At 40.4% G+C, this 21,021-nt stretch overlaps 1 protein-coding gene across 1 annotated transcript in view; it reads left to right on the top strand.

Moving 5' to 3' along the window:
* znrf1 (zinc and ring finger 1) overlaps positions 1-21,021 on the top strand; it is a 66,252-nt gene that overhangs the window by 3,018 nt on the left and 42,213 nt on the right. The window lies entirely within an intron of this gene.

Raw genomic sequence — 21,021 nt, 5'->3', positions numbered from 1 at the left:
ACAAAGATATGGACAATAAATATAAAGAGATGCAAAAATGCCATAAAGAGATGTAAAAAAGCTTCGAACATACAAAATGCTCATAGAGAAGGCAGAAATCGTGATAGAGAGATGGAGAGTATTTAAAAAGAGATGCATGACAGCTACAGACAGATCCCAAACTTCCATAACACAATGTAACGTGACTCTGAAGAGATGCAGGGTAGATGCCAAGAGCTGCAGAAACATGCAAAATTATCCGAGTCATAAAACAGCTCCAACTACAAAACGGCAGAAAAAGTGACATGAAGGTTGCAAACTAGCTACAAAGAGATGGACAACTGTTACAAAGACACACAAAATAATATTAAAGAGATGCAAAACAACCATAAAAAGAAGCATATAGCATCAAAAAAAATTGAAAAAGATTGTGGATGTACGATTACAAAGAGGTGTAAAACGGCCAAAGGAGAGGCTAAAAACTCTACAGAGAAAAATGACCAGATGGAATCAAATTTAATATGTGCTCCACATCAGTCCTAAAGCCTCAGGAGCTTTTGGGCAATCAGGCTTCTATGGAACATCGACAAAGAGACAAAGTGATCATGAAACACCTATCAAGAGAAAAAATGACTGCAAAGAGGTGCATTTTTTGCACACAACTTACTATTTGCAGATCCTCGAAAAAAAAATAGCAAAGTCCAGTATAAAAGTGGCACCTCATATATTTCATTTGTGTCATATACTATATATTTATAATTAGAGCTATTTGTATCTATTAGAGCTCTTTTGCTATATTTGGTAACTTTGTAATTTGTGGTATTATTTAATGCAGTTTAGTTAGTTACTGTTCTTACTGTCTTGGAACTACCACATAATTTCCTCTGGGATTCTGATTTGCAGGAGTGGCCTTATAAACAGTATGATCATGCCATATTTCAGCTATATGTAACAAAAACTCTCAGAAACATCAATGAAATTCTATAAAATTCTTACTATAGCTGCAAAGATAACGTCAGATTTGTCGTATATGTGATAAAGTACATTTTTGTTCTGGTGATTGGAGAAACACACGTGGGAACCCCTTCTACTGCTGTGGTGGTTTCATATGGGTGTGGTCTGAACTGGTTCTTTTGGGCTAAAATGGTGAAGCTAATGGAATATCACAGGGATAAAAAAAATTAAGGCAAGCAGGAATTTGAAAAAAAGAAGTTACTGTTTTTCCAGGAGGACACGACTGACAGTAGTCATTGTGTCTGTGGAAGAAGTTTGCGTCAGTCTGTTGGCAGCTTTGGGATTTGTGTGCAGTCAAGCATGAAGGAAGATAAGCTTACAATGTATGGTCTATAGCATGTGAGGAAGGCAGCTCTGACCAAAATGTCACCGTTTTAATGCTGTAATAAAAAAACTGGTTGCTCTTGTTGCGAGTTTTGCCATTTTTCATCTGTCTACGCTTTAGCACGGCTTTTGGTTTATAACTTTTCTCGGCTGGGTTTTATTCTGGGTGTTTTTCTTGGCTGCTTTTAGAACCACAATAGAGCTGTGACAGAAAATCCAGGACCCTCATTTATTTCCACTGCGAGCGCACAGTGGGGTGCCACCGCAAAGGGCCCCGGCAAGAAAACACCCGTAATCTGTCAGAAAAAGTCCATCCCGGTTCAAAATGATCAGCGTCACTGAGCTTTTCACCGTCAGCCAAAACCATACGTGAAACTGTCTGTATTTAATAGACAAGATCAAAAGATCACTGTCGCCTGCTTTTTTAGCTTTTATTCTCATTTATTCATTGACCTGAAAATCTTTGGTCACAACTTGTTTTCAAAGCTTAGCAGGAACTTTTTTGTCAGGTGGGAATTTGTGTTTATTCCCGTCGTGCACAGATGCTTTATGTAATCACGCAGCTCGGAAACCGTTACACTGTCGTTCTGATCAGGACTCTCATCAGACCACATCCTAAAGTTCAATTAAGCTGTTAGCACGTAGCATCATGCTACATAATACTATAGTCCTAGTAGTGTAACTACATAACATTATTTTGCACAGTATGATTTGTTTTCTTCCTTTCTCTGCACATTTATTACCAAAAGCCTTGAACCATTCCAGCAATCAAAAGAACTGCCCTTGAAATCAGACAGCGTAAAGGATTTATTACTCTAATTACCTGAGGTCGACCCCATCTAGCAGATTCTCTTTCTTTGAAAACAGCAGGGTGACAAAAACATCACAATTAAATCTTAATGTTCAAAGCAGTGCGTCTCACCTTGCTGTCTGTAATCAAAGGCCTCACACGCAGCCACTGGTCTTTAGGGAAAAATGGCTGTGACTGGTTGGTGCGTGGCTGGAGGTTGCTGCCATTAATTTGGTACTAAAGAGGTGTACAAGGCTGCCTGCAGATTGCTGCAGTTGGCAGGAGTCAGTATGGAAAATGACAACATGTCAAGCAGGTTGAAATCTCTTAAAAGTGTGAAAGCAGAAACTGAGAAGTTTGCTTTTGAAAATAAAAGTTCCGCCTTTTCAAATGCATTGCTTGCAGCGGTGCAGCACGCTCTTTGCAGCAACCACTTGGCAACTGGTTGGGGAGTGGAATATGTGTTTTTTCTTAGTGGCCGGTGTTTGCTGTGTCTGTAGTCTTCATTTTTCTGCACCTTTGGGCTCATCTGCCTCCATCTCACCCAATCCCAACATCCTCTCTGTCACGATAAACGCTCTGCCCGTCCTTCTTCTGTTGTATTCTAGGCAAAAGACGGATACAACTGAATTTTGACAAGCCTCTGTGTGTATTTAAAAACTGCTGTCAGGGAGGCGCAGTTACAACATAGTGATGGGAAAACATGTTTTATCAGCTCACCATATTGCTCATGTATATGTATCTGTTTTACAGCTCAAATTTAGGAAGGAAAATATTTAAATATAAAGTTTATGGTATACACTATTTATTTATTGACATGACTGCAATGATTGCTGCTGGGAATGCTAATTTAAAGTGTTATCAGAACAAGTCTGCAGCTCCCCCAGGGGGCAGCTCCCAGCTGTGAGCGCGGTGTAGAACTTTGGGTTTTTCCTGCAGGCTGTCACTCTAAATGTTTAGAGCTGCTTCTACAGTATTACATACAGTCTGGGAAGCACATGGATCCAAGCTACGATTACCCCGAACTAGTTTTTATAAGTAAAAAGCTGCGCCCATCCCGTCCTTGTGTTTGGACACAGGTTTTTACTTATTTGTGGCGCTATCGCTAAATCGAGTTAGTCGTAGAGCTGGGCGATATAAGATTTTTTCATATCACGATATGTTTTTTTCATTTCAGGCAATAACGATATCTATCACGATATACGCCAAATAACTATATTTGTAAGATTTAAATGTGCCGTTGCTCACAAGTAAAATGTGAAATAATCAGCAGCTTGTTTTTATTTAAATATTTATTTCCCATAATAAGTTCAACAGGGTAGATGTACTTAAGGAACATGAGACTTTTTCAGATAAATAAAGGCAAATATTGCAAACTACACAAAAGGCAGCCGCTAAAGCGTTTACGTTTCAAAATAGAACAAACGAAACAGACTACTAAATTGTCAATTCCACTTAGAAACAAAATATTAATTCTAAAAATAAATCTTAGTTTGTTTTACAGAAGAACAGACAAAACTGACTAACTTTTGTCAATATCAAATAAACTGAGAACTAAAAGGAAATTCTCAATCTCTCCTTGTTGTATAGCTTAGCTTTTCAAACTGTTTTAACAGTTACTTTAGTCTGACAAAAGCCGAATGACGAATTAGCGCTTCCAGTCAGAGATTGAGGCTACGTCCACACGTACACGGGTATTTTTGAAAACGGAGATTTTCCGTTTTCGTTTTAAAAAATAATCCCGTCCACACATAAAGGCAGAAATGAAGGAAAACGCTGCTATGAACATGCCAAAGCAGCAGGTGGCGCTAGATTCCTAACCGTGCAGAAATGTTGGCCAATCAGAAGTCTAGAAGCCTCGGTGGGAAAAAGTAAACAAAGCTGGGGCATAGAAGCAGAACCGAGTCGTATGTGTGGACGGACAGTAACTGTGTGTATATGTAAGCATTTAAACACTGCAGAGAGTAGAATTAACAGTAACAGTATTGTAGAAATTCATTTCACCGAAACAATAACGTGGCGCACAGTGTGACGTCAAAAAATGCGCACACCTTTGACGCTGCGTTTTCTCCGTTTTTCTAGTCCACACGTAAATGCAAAAACTGAGTTTTCAAAAATATCCACCCTGGCCGGAGTTTGTAAAAATCTTCGTTTTCAGTGACCAAAAACGCCGTTTACGTGTGGACGAAAGGTGCAAACGCATAGAAAAATCTGCGTTTTCAAAAATACCCGGGTACGTGTGGACGTAGCGCATGCACCGGTTTATTGTATTTCCAGATTTGCTTTTGGCACAATTTACAGTGCACGCTACTCTGTTTTTTGTCAGACTTGAAATAGCCGAAATACCTTCACACTACGGAACTTCTATGGCTCTTCCGTTCGACAATCTCTCCGGCATTGGAAACCATCATCTGTTTCTCTTCGGTACCTTCGGTCACGCTCGGTTGATTTTTCTAGTCGGCACACTCATTTCCTCCGTTACCCGGGCGGTACGGTGGCTGGCTGCTTCCCAAACAAATACACATGTGCGGCTTGGCACTTGTGCTGTACGTAACAAGTCACGTGACGTGACGCTGCGGCTGTGATTGGTTCGGCTCTGCGCTACTTAATTTGGATTGGCTGTTCTTTTTTTTTAAATTTTTTTTTATTTAAGAGGACAAGAGCGGCGAGGTCTATCGCGATAGCTTAATTTTTCTATCGAGAAAAAGTTATATCGCGATACATATCGTTATCGTTCTATCGCCCAGCTCTAGTTAGTCGTTATTAAAATGAACTAGTTGTGTCAATTTTCTCAAATTTCACGTCATTGTTAGCTTTGCTAAGTTTCCTCTCACACTGACATCAACCTCACAAACTCTGTTGTTGTGATTTTCTGCTATATAAATAAAGCTGAATTAAAAAGATTGTGATGCAGGTGAAAAGTAGCAGTTCTGACAGAACATGAGTTACTTTGTTTTGATTTTGTGGACAAATATGGACAAAAGAGTAATTTTTAAAGTAAAAATAACGCAGTGCAGGAGCAGCAGAAATATATATATATATATATATATATAGTTTTCATGGTGTTCATGGTGTTAACAGGTTTGGGTTAAAGACAAAGAGCAGACTGTCGGCTGATCTCGTTAGACTGATTTGCTCCATTACAAAATCACCAAGTTATGTTGAACTCTGTGCAGCATCAGCTCATGTACATGTTCTTCTTCAAACACACTTTATGATCCTTCAGCGATGATTTAGAAAAAAAGAAAATTTCCAAAAAAACAGGGAAACTCTTAAATACCAGAGCAGATAAAAATACTCACACTTCAAATGAATGCTCATTTGTGGCTTTTGTGGACCATGAAAATGCCACATTTCTTGGTAAAATGGATTACTTAAATTTTTTTTATTATGAAGCTTAACTGTAGCATTACACAGATGCAATAATAAAATGGGCTTTGAAGGAATATCTTCTGCAAATCAGGTCTGTTTAGGAGTCTGAGACGAAAACATAAGAGCCACAGGTGCGACTTGGAAAAGCTCGATCGAGTTCGCCAGAACGGACTGACCATCTTTTTAAAACAGACAGTTTATGATTTGTTTGTTGCTCTTTATGAATCTGCTGTCAGATTTGCTGTATGGATGTTGCTGAAGTACAAGAGAACGTTTGAAGACACTACGGTGCCCCCTGTGCCAGTGCAACAGGATTAATGGTTAATACAGATGTAAATATAAGAATCCTTCCATAGATTCCTTGAATCACTTGCCTCTTTTTATATGAGGGCTCTGCTTTACCACATTTGGAAGCTCATTTGAAGTTTGGGCTCCTTGTACAAATGTCCAGAGATGCAGATGTCATCATTATTTTACAAAATAGCCAACGACAGTGCTGGGATGTCCTTTCGGTCCTTTTAGCTACTTAGATAAGTCACCTTTTTTATTACAAGGACAAACATGTCTGTGCGCGACCTCTACTACCTTTGGTATCAACCTGGGACTGAAGTAGCAATCCTCACTTTGTCCTTCTAAGGATTGTATAGGAATTTCTTTTACTTATGTATTAATCACATTATTTTATTGTATGATGTCTTGGTGCCACTGGATTTTAACATGTCTCACACTCACACAGTAAGACAAATGGTGGGGGTCCAGTAAGGAAGTTGGGGGAAGCAGACAGCTCCACAGGAAGAGTCTTTTGTCTCTTCGAGGACTCTGGGAGGTAGCAAGGGAGTGTGAACCTTAAGGTGTGAAACAGCTGTGTACTGCCTTTTGTTCCTGAAGAAGGTATTTAACTGAGAGCCATGTTAGACTCAGGGAGACTCTGCTGACCTGCCCCGCGGTCATGTAGGCTCTCCACAAGCTTGGTTGTCTGTTCTTTGTGTGTTTTGATTAAAGAACGTTAGCTACCACTCACCGCACGTCTGCAGGCTTTATTTCATGAAAACCTTCCACAACAGGGTCCAACAGTATCTATACGTCTACATACACAAATCCTTGTTTTATCCTTCGATGAAAACACATCTGCTGTGGAAAATGTCTGTTAATCAGACAGGCCACACGTGCCTCCATTCCTTTGCCCTTGGGAGGTCGGTGTGTGTTTGTGAACACGGTAGAGAGCGAGCGCAGGGGGAGAGCAACGCCAGCCTCAAAATCATCATCACAAGGGAGAACAGATTGTGTCTTTGAAATTCAAGTAAAGGCCAGTGATAACGCAAAAGTGTGTGTGTGTGTGTGTGTGTGCGCTGAGCTATTCAGATGCTAAGAGATCCAGGCTAATGTTTATCATGACACAGTCCAGTACGAGCTTTGCAATTGCATTTTAATATGACCTCGCCTCATGTCTTGCCTCAAGATCGCGTTAGGTTGCTTCATCCTCGCATCCATGTTCGGTCCCCAGCAGGTGGAGGTCAAACAGGCCACACGCTGAGCCGCATCACGTGGCTTCTGCTTGAGTCTGGATTTGGGGATTTTTACAACGTTCATTCATGTTTTTGCAGCAGCTTCATCTCACTAGCCCTCTGCTGACAGAACACATGGCAACGGGCATCTGTGCGAGTCGGACCCCACAGCGAGGAACTGCTGTGTTGTGTCTGCAGCGGGTATTTGGATATTCAGTAACAAGCGGCGTGATGAAGTGTTTCATGTTTAAAGAAGAAGTGATCTTGCAAACTTCAAAGCAGATTTTGATAGCTGTTTAATGGCTTCATATATTTAAAAATAGCTCAAAAGTGCTTATAATATCGGCTTTTCTCAATCAATATTTGTGGGGTTGGATTTTAGGTTATTCAAACATGTCACAGATCACCTTTTTGATGTTTTATAGTCTGATTAAGGTTGGATTTTAGGAAGATGCTAAGCCATGTATGCATGTACAATACAGTTACAATAATTTAAAGTTCAACAATGGATAATAATTTTTTTTTTTTTCATGTGAAAAGTGCAAAGTGTTGCATAAGTTAGCACGGATACAATTTGAATATTAATATTTAAGTAAGTAAGTTGGGGAAAAATGCATTTTGTGTTCACTCCGACGTATCCAAGGCAGAAACGGTTTTGTATGGACATAAAAATGTGGCCTGCAAAAGTTAAGTAACAGAAACCAGTCTTGTTTCATAACACTTGTGTTTTTTTCTGCTTCGCTTTGGTCTTGTATGTAAAAGGGTTTCCTCAGTTCTTAATTGCTTTCATTACTTCCAACGTTCCACATCTGCTGCCAGTGAGAAGCATGAAAGGCCGAACAGTTTGAAAAGGGTTTGAACTTGGAGACCTTCCTTTAATGCTGGAGTGTCTGTAATTAATATGTCAAAAAAACAGACAGATGTGACAGAATGGCGAGGCCAGAAGAGAGGCACACCAGACTGAATGAATCATTAAAGGAAACGGACAGAAAAGAATAAATCTGTTCATTGTTGTGAGATGTCAGCGTGATGTAACTGAAGGACAGCAGAGAGAGAGCGCAGGAAATGTTGTGACGAATAAAGACAGTTTAACTATTCAGTCCCCATTTTTACACTCATGCTGCTCTCATCTGTGTACTATAGCGGTAGCACAACTAAAACCCAAGTTATGACATCCACAAACGCCGATATTGAATCTGAAATTGGTGGAGAATTTTGAACTTGAATTAGGTGTAGTGCAAAAAAATTTAGAATGCAGTTAGAAAAATATAGCCTACTAATATTTAGCTAAGAGCAGAAAAGGTAGGCTACTGATAAAAAGCTTCCGGTTGTTGTTCTTGTTGCTAGCAGGAAAAAGTAGAGTGCCCTCTGGTGGACAAGCCGTGCGACGCCAACACTCAGAGCACGGATGAAATCCTTACTTTTTAAATTAGAATTTGTCAGCTATTATAAATATTGATACTGATGGATGTTTGTGGAGGAGCGTGGGGATAGTTATAACATTTCTTAACATCTTTTAATAATAACAGTAATTAATTAGTCATACAATTAATTAACTAGACCCCCATCCCTTAACTGGATAAGCAGAAGAAAATGGATAATGAGGCTCTGGCTCAGTGGCCCTGTTAGGATGTTGGTGGTCTTTATCTACTCGACTGACATAGATAGGTTAGAACCGTCTCCACCTAAAGCAAATTCAAAGACTTTATTTGAAGTTTGGTCAGGCACAGGTGTACAAGAAAATTTGCAAATCTCTCAGTGAAGTAACACATCTGACTTCACAGTACAGCCTAGCGCTTTGGCGAGCCTTTTATTATTGTATCCATCAGTCAGAGTCACAGTCATCCTTAGACCAACAGGCCTCCCCTCTACCCTCCTGCCTCTTTATCGGCATAGCCTTTCAATACAGCATCAGTGCTTAATCAATACACCATTTGTACTTTTTTTCTGACCAGCAAGTTTAATCCCTGCCGGCTCTGACTGCGAATTCCCCAGCGGTAAATGGCAAGTGGAAAAGCATTTCTAACGCTTGATTACATCGCCTGCTTGAACAGAACAGGGCAGAAAACAATGGAACAAACTCAGTACAATCAGAGGCCTTTGCAGATGCTTCACAAATGTCCCAAGACCACAGAGGGGCTCATTTGCCCATTTCTTACAGGGAAGAGCAGAAGTGATGAGCTGGCTGCTTATTTGAAGAATACTTTTAAGTGATTTGAATTACTGGAGTGCTGAGCTCAATAAGACTTTTATATCGGCATCCAAATTTTTTGGATGTAAATTTGTCGTGTAACATATAAACAAACCAAATGGTTTGCTTTTTTGTAAAAAAAATGTGTCGTTTTAAAAAACATCCCAAAAAATTGAGTTAATGTGAAGCGATGATGAGCTGGTCCCGATTTTTCTACACAAGAAAGGAATGAAATGAAGATTCTGGGTTCATCCAATTCTCCAGAGAAGGCAGCAGCAGGGAGCATTTCTTACATATTTCAGGATGTCAGTGGGGCAGTTTGAGCTCGTGTTGACAGAGTTGGGACCACATCTGTGTGTCTGAGGCAGAACAGTGTTATTTTACTATTTCTATATCGTTTGAAAATTCACTACCAGTGTGTGTTTTGAGCTACTTCTGCCCTTGTTGCCAAATGGAGCGATCTGATTGGTCATATGGAGCTTGATCAAAAAAAAAAAAAAATCTGAAAATTTGTCCTGTAAAATTATGTTTTTGGTTTTAACAGCTCCATTAAGAATAGGTGAGTAAAAAATATTTTGCACAAATTGTGTCTGGTGGTCTGCTGTGTAAAACCTTTACTAATATATTCATTGCCCGGGACGTCCCCATCTTTATATGGAACACATTTGATTATCTAATGCTAGCTAGCTAAGCAAATAACGTGAAAATGTAAAAGTAATTTTGATGATTTAAAATTAGAATTATTTGATGTATAGTAACAAGTGAAAGCTGCAGAGTTTGATCCTTAGAGGAGACACAAGTCAGTTTGAGGTTGCGTCAGGAAGAGCAGCCAGCGTAAAAATGGCAGGACAGAAGAATAAGACATTGCAATCATATAGTTTATGCTAAAACGCACACCTGGAGCGTACAGGCCTCTTAGTAGCCCAACTTTAAAGAAATTCTACTCGCAAATCTCATACTGGGTTTAGTATCTAAACTGCTTCAGCCTGCATACAGTTTCTAGTGCCTCTGCTGCTTTGCAACCCACCTCCACCTCACCTCCTTTGTTTTGTGCTAGTTAAGCTGTTTCGGATTCAACAGATGCCGAGTTTGTTGTCACTGATGCCTGTTTTGTTCTCTGAGAGGGTCTTAGGCACCTCTTCTCTGATCTTTTAGCTCTTTGAACATGCGCCACACTTACAAACAGAACTTCAGTAATGTACATTCATACTATATTGGTCCTGACAGGATTATATTCCCTGTTATTGTTGACCATTAACAATAGATCTGTGCTGTTCACATGCAGAGTTATTAAGTATGAAATAAAGGTTTGTAAACTCGTACCCAAATCAGTGAGTGTAGAAATCCATGGGCAGAGACAAAACACAATTTCACACTTCCACAAGCACACATACTGCAAAAATGCTATTGCACTGTTACACACACTCATAATAGACACAAACACACAGGAAAACAAAGCTTTTCTCTCTCTCTCTCTCTCTCACACACACACACACACACACACACACACACACACACACACACACACACACACACACACACACACACTCTCAATGTCTCTCTCAGCTGGCCTAAACCAGGCTAGAGGATGACTCTTTTCACGACGCTGCATGTAATCTCCTGCCTCAGAGTTCACTCACCCATCTGAAATACAAAGCAATTACTCAGCAACCCCATCATTTCCTCTGACCCCTCTGCCCAGCCCCCCTCCCTGCACTCATCTCATGAGTGGATGTCTGCGTGCTATTGTTCTTAGATTACAGGCACATAAGCGAAGCTGTTGCCTTCATGGAGAGGTGCTTTTTCATTTAAATGTGATAAGCAGAAACATGCACACAACCGTTCGTTCCAAGACCCGCTCTCAGCTTAGACTAATAGGAAGGGTATTGAAAAAATAGGCGTGGCAACAGCACAGAAGCACTTCCTACAGTCCGATCTGCCAAATCTGATTTTGGCTGATTTGAGTTTTCACTCTAAGAAATACAAATGAGAGCAAACATGAGTTGTGTAGTTTTTCTTGAAGGGAATTTTTATTTCGTGCCTATAATAAAACACAGACTAATTGAGTATTTGTAAATAAAAACTGAATGACAGCATGTCTCTCTTTATCTTACATGTTTCCCACCTCTGTGTGGGGGGGTGTTGGGGGTGGAGCTTCTTACAGACACGTGTCAGACACAGGTGGCTGTCTGCTTCATCCCTTCATCCTCCGTGAGTCACAAACTGCTTTGTTTGTACAGTTGGGGCCTTTTGGAGCATTTTAATGAAATGATCTGAAATATTCTGGTGTTGCTGTGTGGAACAGTCCACACACGAGCGTCAGCTTTTGTGAGTGAAATTATGGTATTTCTTTAGTCTGTATGCAGCAGTAGATAACAGGTACATGCAGAACTTTATGTTTTTGTGGTATTGTGTTATCTGCTCCAACATGTAAGCAACAGATCCATGATTGGACTTCTTAACTATGCCAGGTAATTCTTTCACTTGTCCTCTCAGTGTGGTCACCTGCCAACCAACAAACCAGCCCTGCAGTTGTTTTGTTGGTTAAAACAGGATGATTCTGATTGGCAGAGGTATGAGGAGAGGAGACAGACGACACACTAGCTAATTATCAGCCACCGTGTGAGAATCACAGCCTTCAAATATGTCACTTTGTTCCACAGAAGAAATATTATTTCTCAGATTAATATGCTGTGCTTGCACAGCTGCTCTATATGGGCAAAAGTATTGGGGCAAATCTTTCCCTCTTAGATATTCCACGATCAACTGTGAGTTGCTATTATTCCAAAGGGAAACCATTCAGGACCCACAGAGTGTTGACGCTGAGTGCTGAGTTTAAAGACCTCCAAACCTCCTCTGACAATAACATCAGCACATCGTTTTGATCTTGGAGCATCATGGGCTGGATTTGCATGAACGAGGAGCTCCTGTAGGTGTAAAGTGTCGGTGCCCAAGCATTTTTTTTCCACATAGTTTACTGAGTGGAACAATCCTGTTGCTGTGTGCGGTGCAGCAGTTACAGTTATGAAGGCGACAGCTAATGAACCACTCACAGTCAGTCAGCCAAAAACCAGCCGATTCTGTTCAGAGGCCACTCTGTCGGAGTAATAGTTAAGATTAATATCCAGGTATGTAACATGCAGCAAGTCTTATTTCTCCCCTTACAACTGTGGCAAAGTTAACTTATTGTTGTTTTTCTTACATAAGAGAAAGAAATTCAGTTTCTCTGACTAAACTCATATATTAAAGAACACAAATGGTTATGTAACAACTCCTATATTGTTTTAAAAGGCAAATGAGCTGAAAAAACAATGAAACGAGGAAGCAAGGAAACCGAAGTATGATGAAACAGATTTACAAGGATACAGACAACAGTTTGAGCGCTTTGTGTTTTTATTTTTACTAAATTTACAAAGAAGTGCGGTTTGGGTTAAATGGTTCTTTAACATAAGATGCGAGAAATGACCAAGAAAAGACAAAATAATCACACATGTACTGGTAACGACAACAGAGAGTCCCAAAATGACCACAAAGAGACAAAAAGCAACCATAAAGAGACACACAAAGACACCCTGGATGGTGAAAGTGGCACAAAAGCACACATAGACACAACATAAATGAATAAGAAAGAAAAAATAAAGAAACAAAAGCAAACTGAAAAAGTTGGAAATATGATTTTCTGTAATGGGTTTAGATTCTACGAGGCAAAAGGGAGTGTTTCTATAATAACACAAAATACATAAAAATATGCAATAACACAAAAAAGGAGAGTGCAGGTTGAGTCTGGTAGACAGTGAGATTAGACGCTGCTGCTCGGGCCGGTGCTTGCATCATCACGTTCAGGATTTGGAGGGATGAAAAGATGCAGATTATTGACAAGTGTATAACGGCGTCCATACTCTGACACATGGATATGAAAATCTGTGAAGTGCTCCTTTAAACACTAAAATAAATCAGCACAGATCCTCCCACACATGCTTGCAGCAGCGCACACAAACAAATAAAAACACCACCCGCTGATGCACGGCGTACGTGGGACTCAGAGCTGCTGCCGTCCATGCGATCGGTGAGTTGTGGCTGGATTTCACAGCAGAGGGTTTCAGGAACACGGGGATGGGGGGAACATCTGTGCCGCTGAACCGTCTGGTTGCGGGATTCGAGAATATAGGTCAGCACTGCAATTTATTTCTGTTTCCTCTGCCGCGCTCTCGCACACACTTCCCATCTTTCCTTGTCTCTTTCCTCTCTGTTAACTCAGCACACTGAATTCTCAGAGGAGGTTTGTAAGGACACACACAGACACACACAAATGCACACACACACACACACACACACACACACACACAAACACACACAGACACTCTGCATACATGCAAGGACAGAATGAGATGACGGGGAATGAAGGAGAGTCTGTGAGGTTGGGAGATGGGATTTTTGTTGCTGTGACAACTACAATGCTGCCTATCGCTGTTGGTTGAATAAGCTCACTATGCACACGCACACACGCACACGCGTGCATGTACACACACATGCATGTACACACAGACACGTGCACACAGACACGTGCACACATACAGCGTCACCTTTAGGAAAAGTTATCTCAATCCGACTATTCCTGAATTACTTTTGAAACAACCACAGTCACACACACACACGCACACACACACACACGCACACACACACACACACACGCACACACACACACACACACGCACACACACACACACACACAGAATGCTACTTATCATGGCAGAATTACCCAAAGGGTATAATGGGCAGAGGCCCGTTACCCATCAAGGTCCCAGACACGTATAAAGGAACTAATAATATTCTTTTGTTGACCATAAAATAATCACAGTGAATAAAAAAAGACCACAAAAGGACTTAAAATGGTTACAAACAGACAAGATGACTACAGTTAGACCAGAATCAACCTTTGTTGTTACAGCACTTTGTGCACAACACAGCCATAAAAACAGAGAAAGAATCAGATATACAACTGTAGCACAAAACAAAAACTGCACCATTATTTAGCTTATTGTTCCTGACTAACACAGCCATCTTGTAACCTGACTCGGCTGCGATAGCTGGCACTGGGAGTGTGTAATTATGTAGAATGACAGCAAAAGGTGCTGTCAACACGTACAGTGCCAAAGCTTCGGGTCCATCCTCTAGTTTGTAGCTGAGTCCTGACTCTGAATGTTTAGAAGCATACCGGGCTTCATTCCTCCATGCACTCTGCATGGACATCTTTACTTTTCTGTACTGAATTCTTGGCCGAAGAATTATAAAATACTAATACTTGCATAACTAAATAAAAATTTGATACATTACCAAAAAATAATTTACTGTTAGGTGAGATGAAGTGGTGGAGAAAGGTTTTTAGAACTATTACTTTAGCAATAAAACGGGATGAAAACACCTTACTACACATAAAGCTGTTGTGTTGGCAAGTTCTAGATAATGTATAAAAAATTAAATTATTTATTCTGGAGAAAAATGTTCCCCAGCAGTGGTAAATGAGCTTGAGCTCATTTTAAACACGTCATACTCTATTTAATCTACAGCAATTCATCTTATTCTATAAAGGATATAAAAAGAAGCTGCTAATGAGCTCAGAAACAAATGCCGAGGTCTTGATTTTTGAAAAATTATTTTAAAATATTTTAATAAAAAAAGAAAATCACTGCTCGTTAACTGTCAGATTAAAGCATTAATGAAAAATGAAGATGTGTTGGGAAAACTGCTTGTTAAACTTAGATTTATCCTATATGCTAATCTGACAGTGATGACTAAGGCTGCACATGTTCCACTGCCTGTTTTATTAGACTGGATTTGACCTCTTCTCTCCATCATCAAGGCTAAAATACAGAAGACATCCAATTGCTAATGCTAGCTCTGCTGGGACATGAAGCAGAAAGCAGAGCTGGTGACAGCTCGGTCCCCTGTCAGTCACTCATCAAAGGTTGGAGGTTTATCCAGAATGCACATGTGGCCTCTCAGCTCCATGAAATGGAGACGCGCTACAGTTGCCAACAGGATCCACGGCAAGCGGAGCTTCCAGCGACAATAGCCAATTACAGCCACAAGATGGGAGTAATGTAATCGATGCAAACAGAAGCTTTATGACAGGACGCTATGCGAGATTAAAGGACTAGAGAAATTGGTATATTTTAATTGATGTCTATTTTTTGATTTCGCTGGTCAAGCACTGCTTGCCTTGCTTTCCCTGACAGAATGCCACTGACTGAATGTAATTCAGATTTTGCAGAAAAAGTTTGTTGCCTACAGAGTGTCATGTGTGCATTTGTTGTTTGTCATGATAATAATGATCACGTCAGCTGTCAGACACAACTTATTTGCAACAAAGCAGCTCGTTTCCAGCTCAGTTCTGCTCACTTTCTGACGCTCCTGTATCAATAAATATCGATTCTCTGTCCTCTATATGCTCTTCTGGAGAGAAGCACACGCTGGAAATCTGTGCTGACTCTGTCCCATGTTTGTCACATTACAATTACACAAGCAGCACCTGTCTTGTTAGTAGATTATGTGCTCCCTTAATCAGTCTGCCTGTTTGCAACCTGCTAATTTGCGCTGCTCTTGGTACATTGTGATGGTCATTACTGAAACAAACTGCCTGCCTCTGTGTTCACAAAGTGGCGCTTTGTTAGTGGATCACATGCAAATATTCCACTATCATTGCTACAGTTTTTGATTGCAGCATCCTTTTAATTTGCTCGCTTAGTCATTCTCACACTGAGTAACCACAAAAAGAGAGACAAAACAAAGCTGCTGCTTTCACTGTGTTTGTTGCCCCTATAGAGGAAGAAGTACAAGGCCTGTAACGTGTCTGCGCACGGGCTTGGTGTTCCTATTATACATGCATTTGTTTTAAAAAAACAAAACAAATGAGCATAATGTAAGAAAAAGAGACAGAGCTAGAAAATAAGTGAGGAAGACACTCTGTTCTGTCCGCAAGCATTCATAACACCGTTTAAAAAGGTCATCAAAGGTTGGATCAGCCGTGCGGCTGCATGTCAACACCTTATGCACTGTAATTGCAAAGGCCTGGGCAATTATGAGCAGCGAGGGTTCAGCAGTCACCGTGGCAGTCAGTGGGCACGGCGACCGTTGCTATGGACAGCGCCTTAATGTCGTCACAGCAGAGCAAAGAGACTTTCTAAAGATAAATCTGTGACTTGGGCAGCGAGTAGAGCAAGGAAAGGCAACTGCTTACAGGCAATGAGAGCGAGATATGAACACTTAACTCAGTCATATAAAGGCACGCTTGGATGTAGTGGCTTGCTTCTGTTATGTTTTTCACAACAACCTTGCTGCAGCGATCGTACTTCTATCCTTTTCATACATTCATCAATAGAAATCTTACAGAACATGAATATCTTTAAATGGATATTAGTTGGTATGTGCAAACATTTTCCTGTTGTGATAAATCACAGTGTGCTTCAGAACGGGCTTGCTTTCTCACGTATAAATCCCTCCCCTATTAGCATCAAGTGTCGCTTGAGTCAGAGCCGCCTTCTGCCCCCATAAATGGGGACAACGCAAATCCTCAGTTTGAGGCTTCGTCCTCTATCTGTTATGTACAGTCTCTGGCCCAGTGTTTGTCAAACATGCAAAATATTTTCTGGTTCTAGCTTTTCAAAATGCAAATGATCAAAGTTGTTGATTTACTGATTAGTTGAGTGACAGAAAATGAACAACTGTTGTGTAACTGAAGATCTTTGAGTTTCAAACTGCAATCAGATAAGAAAACGTTAAAACAGAAGGACATTGAGGTCGTCGTTTTCACTGGAATCTGACATTTTATAGACTGAACATTTGTCTAGCTCACAGTTTAATCAATAAATTATGATAGACAAAATCATGGTTCACTTTAAACTGCACTGACGAAACAAACAAACGTGTCGTTTGCTGTGTGACATCGTTTTCATGTCAGCAGAGAGGCTTTTTGATGTTTCAACATTATTGCGATGTTACATGTTGTGTTAGTAAGTTTCAACTGTACTCTGAGACCTTAAACTTGTTGCTGTACTACTTTCACAACCGACAGATATTATCAGTGTTTTCTTTCTCTGGTTGCTGTGTATGAAATGGGTTATTATTACAAGAATGTGGGACAAATTCAAGTTAATGCATCCAATGGATTGCAATGGAAAACCTTTTTGAATATACGAACAGATCGCCTGCTCAGTTTCATATCGATAGTCTATCCAGTGCAAAAACTCCACTACTAGCAGCATTAAATATTTGAATAACTAGTGACGTTTATGAACTTCAACCTAAAAAGCAGAAAGTAGCATTAATAACAGTCACTGGAGAATATTATTCAACCTTAAACTAGTTAAAGAGGATCAGGCTGATGTGGTGTAGCACCTCAAATAAACAATGAGGCAGAAAGTGTAACACTCACCAGCCAGAGCGAGTTATTTAGCCCGTGTATTTTAAATGGCACTGGTTCATTTTAAATCTGATCTGACAAACTATATATAGACAAGACAAAGACACGTGTCAAATGGTGTAAACCATTTTAAGACACCAGCAGAACAGGAGCGATAGTTCTGTAATAGGAGTGCGTAGACAGCAAAATTGCAGTTTCTGTATGTTTCTGTGCAGGTACATACTCGCACATATCTGATGAATCACGATGTGATGCACACTGTTTTTACACAGAGTCCAACAAAGAAAATGTTTCCAAGCTTTTAGTGGTTTTTACCAGATGGGGGAAAGAAGCTCAAACGTGATTATTGCACAGAGTCATTTCTTTCTAGCTGGAGCTGAGAATCAAATTGAATTTCTCAGTTAGTCGTCTATGGCATGAATTCTGAGGGGATTTTTGGAGAAGAAAAATATTTCCACTATCATTGTTGCAGGTCTTGATTGTGACATAATTTGAAATGACCCATAACTGACTTCGGATCTTCTAACAGTTACCCAAACCTGATTCTGGGCTCCGCTCTTACTCACTGTTATTCTTTTCAAGTTCACTGAAGAATGAGTTTAACTATCCAGTCACATCTGTCCTCCAATCAAAGGTTCTTGTGCCCATTTTCTGTAAGTTAGTACAAGTTTATGTTCGTGCATGGTTTGCCTACTTATCCTGCCACTCCGTGCTGTCACAGTGTTTAAACAGAGATTCTCCTGTAGATCCCAATACCTGCTGCAACCAGAGATGGGCAGTAATCCGATTACTTTTTTCAAGTAACGAGTAAAGTAAGGGATTACTATTGCAAAAAAGGTAATTAGATTACCGTTACTTTCCCGTAAGCACGCTGCGTTACTAAAACCGTGATTTTTTTGCGAGAGTGTCTCATGACAATGATGTAAGCGAGTGAGACGTTTGTGGCAACAGCTGTGTGCAGATCAACAATGGATAATGTATCGAGTGCGGCAGAGAGTATGAGCGTGCAGCGTTTAAAGCGTGGAAGTACTGACCTTACTTTGAGTTTGATTCCGTAAAAAGTGACAAAAACATTAGCGTCCGCTGCTCACTGCGTGGAAAGAAAACTTCTTTTACACCCAAAAAAAACCAACTTCCGAGCAAGTACCGACAGTACGCTGCCACGGGAATGTGAAATCCACAGATCCTTCCACTGACCGCTGCGACACACCTGCACCAGGGTAAACCTCCGCCTCCCCCACTCCTGCTATACAGGTGAAAATAGAGCAACAGGACCGCTGAGACTTTGATTTTATTTATTTTCTGCTGTGTTTTACTTGCATCTATTTGAAAGACTGAGTGTAAACACAAAAAACTATTTTATTTTATATGCAGGAATGTGCAGAAAATAGGTTTAAATGTTAAACAAATTTCTTCCAGTCAGAGAATGTTGCATATAATTTAATGTTTGCTTCATGCGTAAAGTTAAAAGATTAAAACTAATAAAACAATTTTCAAAAAGAGACTTTTTCATTTGATTACATTTTATATGATGGATTATGCAGAAAAAATAGAATTGGGCTGAAAGATCTATCGCTTTATCACCTATTCAGGCTATAAATCATGTTTTAAAAAAGTAACTAAGCAACTAATTACTTTTGAAAATAAGTAATCATTAAAGTAATGGGATTACCTTTTGGGGGGAAGTAATCAGTAATTAGTTACTTATTACTTTTTTCAAACAACTTGAACAACACTGGCTGCAACACACCTGAACCAACCGAACTGAGTATTTTGACCATATGTGAAGTGATTATAAAGAGTTAAACAATTAAAAAAAGACCAAAATATAAATATAATCCAAACAGGATTTTAATGCCATTCATGTGGACATTTTAACCCTGGAGTCTATGAGGTTTGGATCTTTTGGAACTGGCCTCTAGTGGCCATTATGGGAACTGCTGGATCTGGCACTTCAGCGCTTTGAAATTCATAATCCTTATTTACTGGATGTGTAAGAAATGCAACATAATGAGCTGGAATGTAACAGGCATTTTTAAAAATTCATTTTTTGTTACCTTTAAAGTAATCTACAGATAAACTGACAGATTGAAAAAAGGAGGACGTTGGAGCCCTCACTGATGCGTCGCTCATCTTACAGCTCATCTACATTTAATCGGTGTTGGGGGAGGAGCACGGTGTGAAGCTGCTCTGCGAAGGCTGTTCAGAGCCAGTTATGTTCACTGTGTTGTTTACTGTTCCCGTTCAGGCCCACTGTGGTCCCCGGAGAGGAGGGCTCGGAGGGGTTGATTGAGCATTCAGGGACTCTCGTTGTTGCAAACATCCTAATTTAACCCCCGGTGACGCTGGATTGCACAGACCCAAAGCGCAGTCCGTGCTGTCTTCAAGCTGCGGCCCGTCCTTTGTTTTTCCACGGTATAATTATCCTTTTCTCTGTCTTCACCTCCATCTGAGGTTACATTACCTCCCCGTGTAACAAACAAAACACGTTTCTCGCTTTTCTCGCATTTCTCCTCACACCCCCAACATCCATCCTCTCCTCTGTCTCTCCATCTCTCTATTTTCTCTTGTTCTGTCCTGTTCCCATGGAAACTGCTGGTCTTTCCGGTAAGGTAAGGAGAGTTTGTTGGCGAGAGTTGCGTTAGTTGTAAGTTGTGATGTAATCAAGCTAACAGTTTCCAGGGCTGCCGTTTATGGTCACGACAGTGGTAGGCTGCTGACGATCGGGCCTCCTCCTGTCTGACTGTGAGGCTCAGTGCGGTACAGATCCTCCTGTCTGGTTCCCATTACGTCTCCTTTTGTGTGTTCTTTTTGTGGAACCTTCATAAATTAGACAGAAACAAAAGCAGAGTTGGTGAGGTTTCATTTTTTAGTATTAGGTGGAATTCCCTCGTTCAACACTTTCTATTAGTTATAAACTTTGAGGGGGAAAACCACAAGCGAGCTTAACCTCTCTTCCATTGTCCTGTTCTTCACTCACACTGGGTTTTTCATTTTCCTACAGGTACATCTGTGCTGCAACGCTGTCTCTTTCTCATTTTTCCTCTTAGTGGTTACCTGTGCATCTCATATGCTTTCAGGCCTGTTCCTCCACTGTCCTCTGTCACATTGGCATATGGTATATGTAACAAATCTAGGAGCTTCTTTGACAAATTCAAGACTTGGATATATCCTTAGCCAGGTAGCCTAAAATTGGTCTTTTGACTCTACCTTAATAATGTTAGTGTTACCTGTCAGAAGGTCTTGAGGATTAATGTTAACCTAATTAAGTTAGGCATTTGCTTTAGTCCTTTGTGTGTCTTTTTTCTTATCATTTGCCTTTTTTGCTCGCAGCTATGCTTGTCTGGCCTCAAGTTCACATCTTGTCTCTGTATGCTACCCACAGTTCCAGAAACCACATAGAGCGTGTAGACTTGCAGAGAGAGGA

Source organism: Simochromis diagramma, unplaced genomic scaffold (genome assembly GCF_900408965.1).
Source record: "Simochromis diagramma unplaced genomic scaffold, fSimDia1.1 OVJJ01000106.1, whole genome shotgun sequence".
NCBI classification, from domain to species: domain Eukaryota; kingdom Metazoa; phylum Chordata; class Actinopteri; order Cichliformes; family Cichlidae; genus Simochromis; species Simochromis diagramma.
This window is presented reverse-complemented; position numbering and strand designations above follow the sequence as displayed.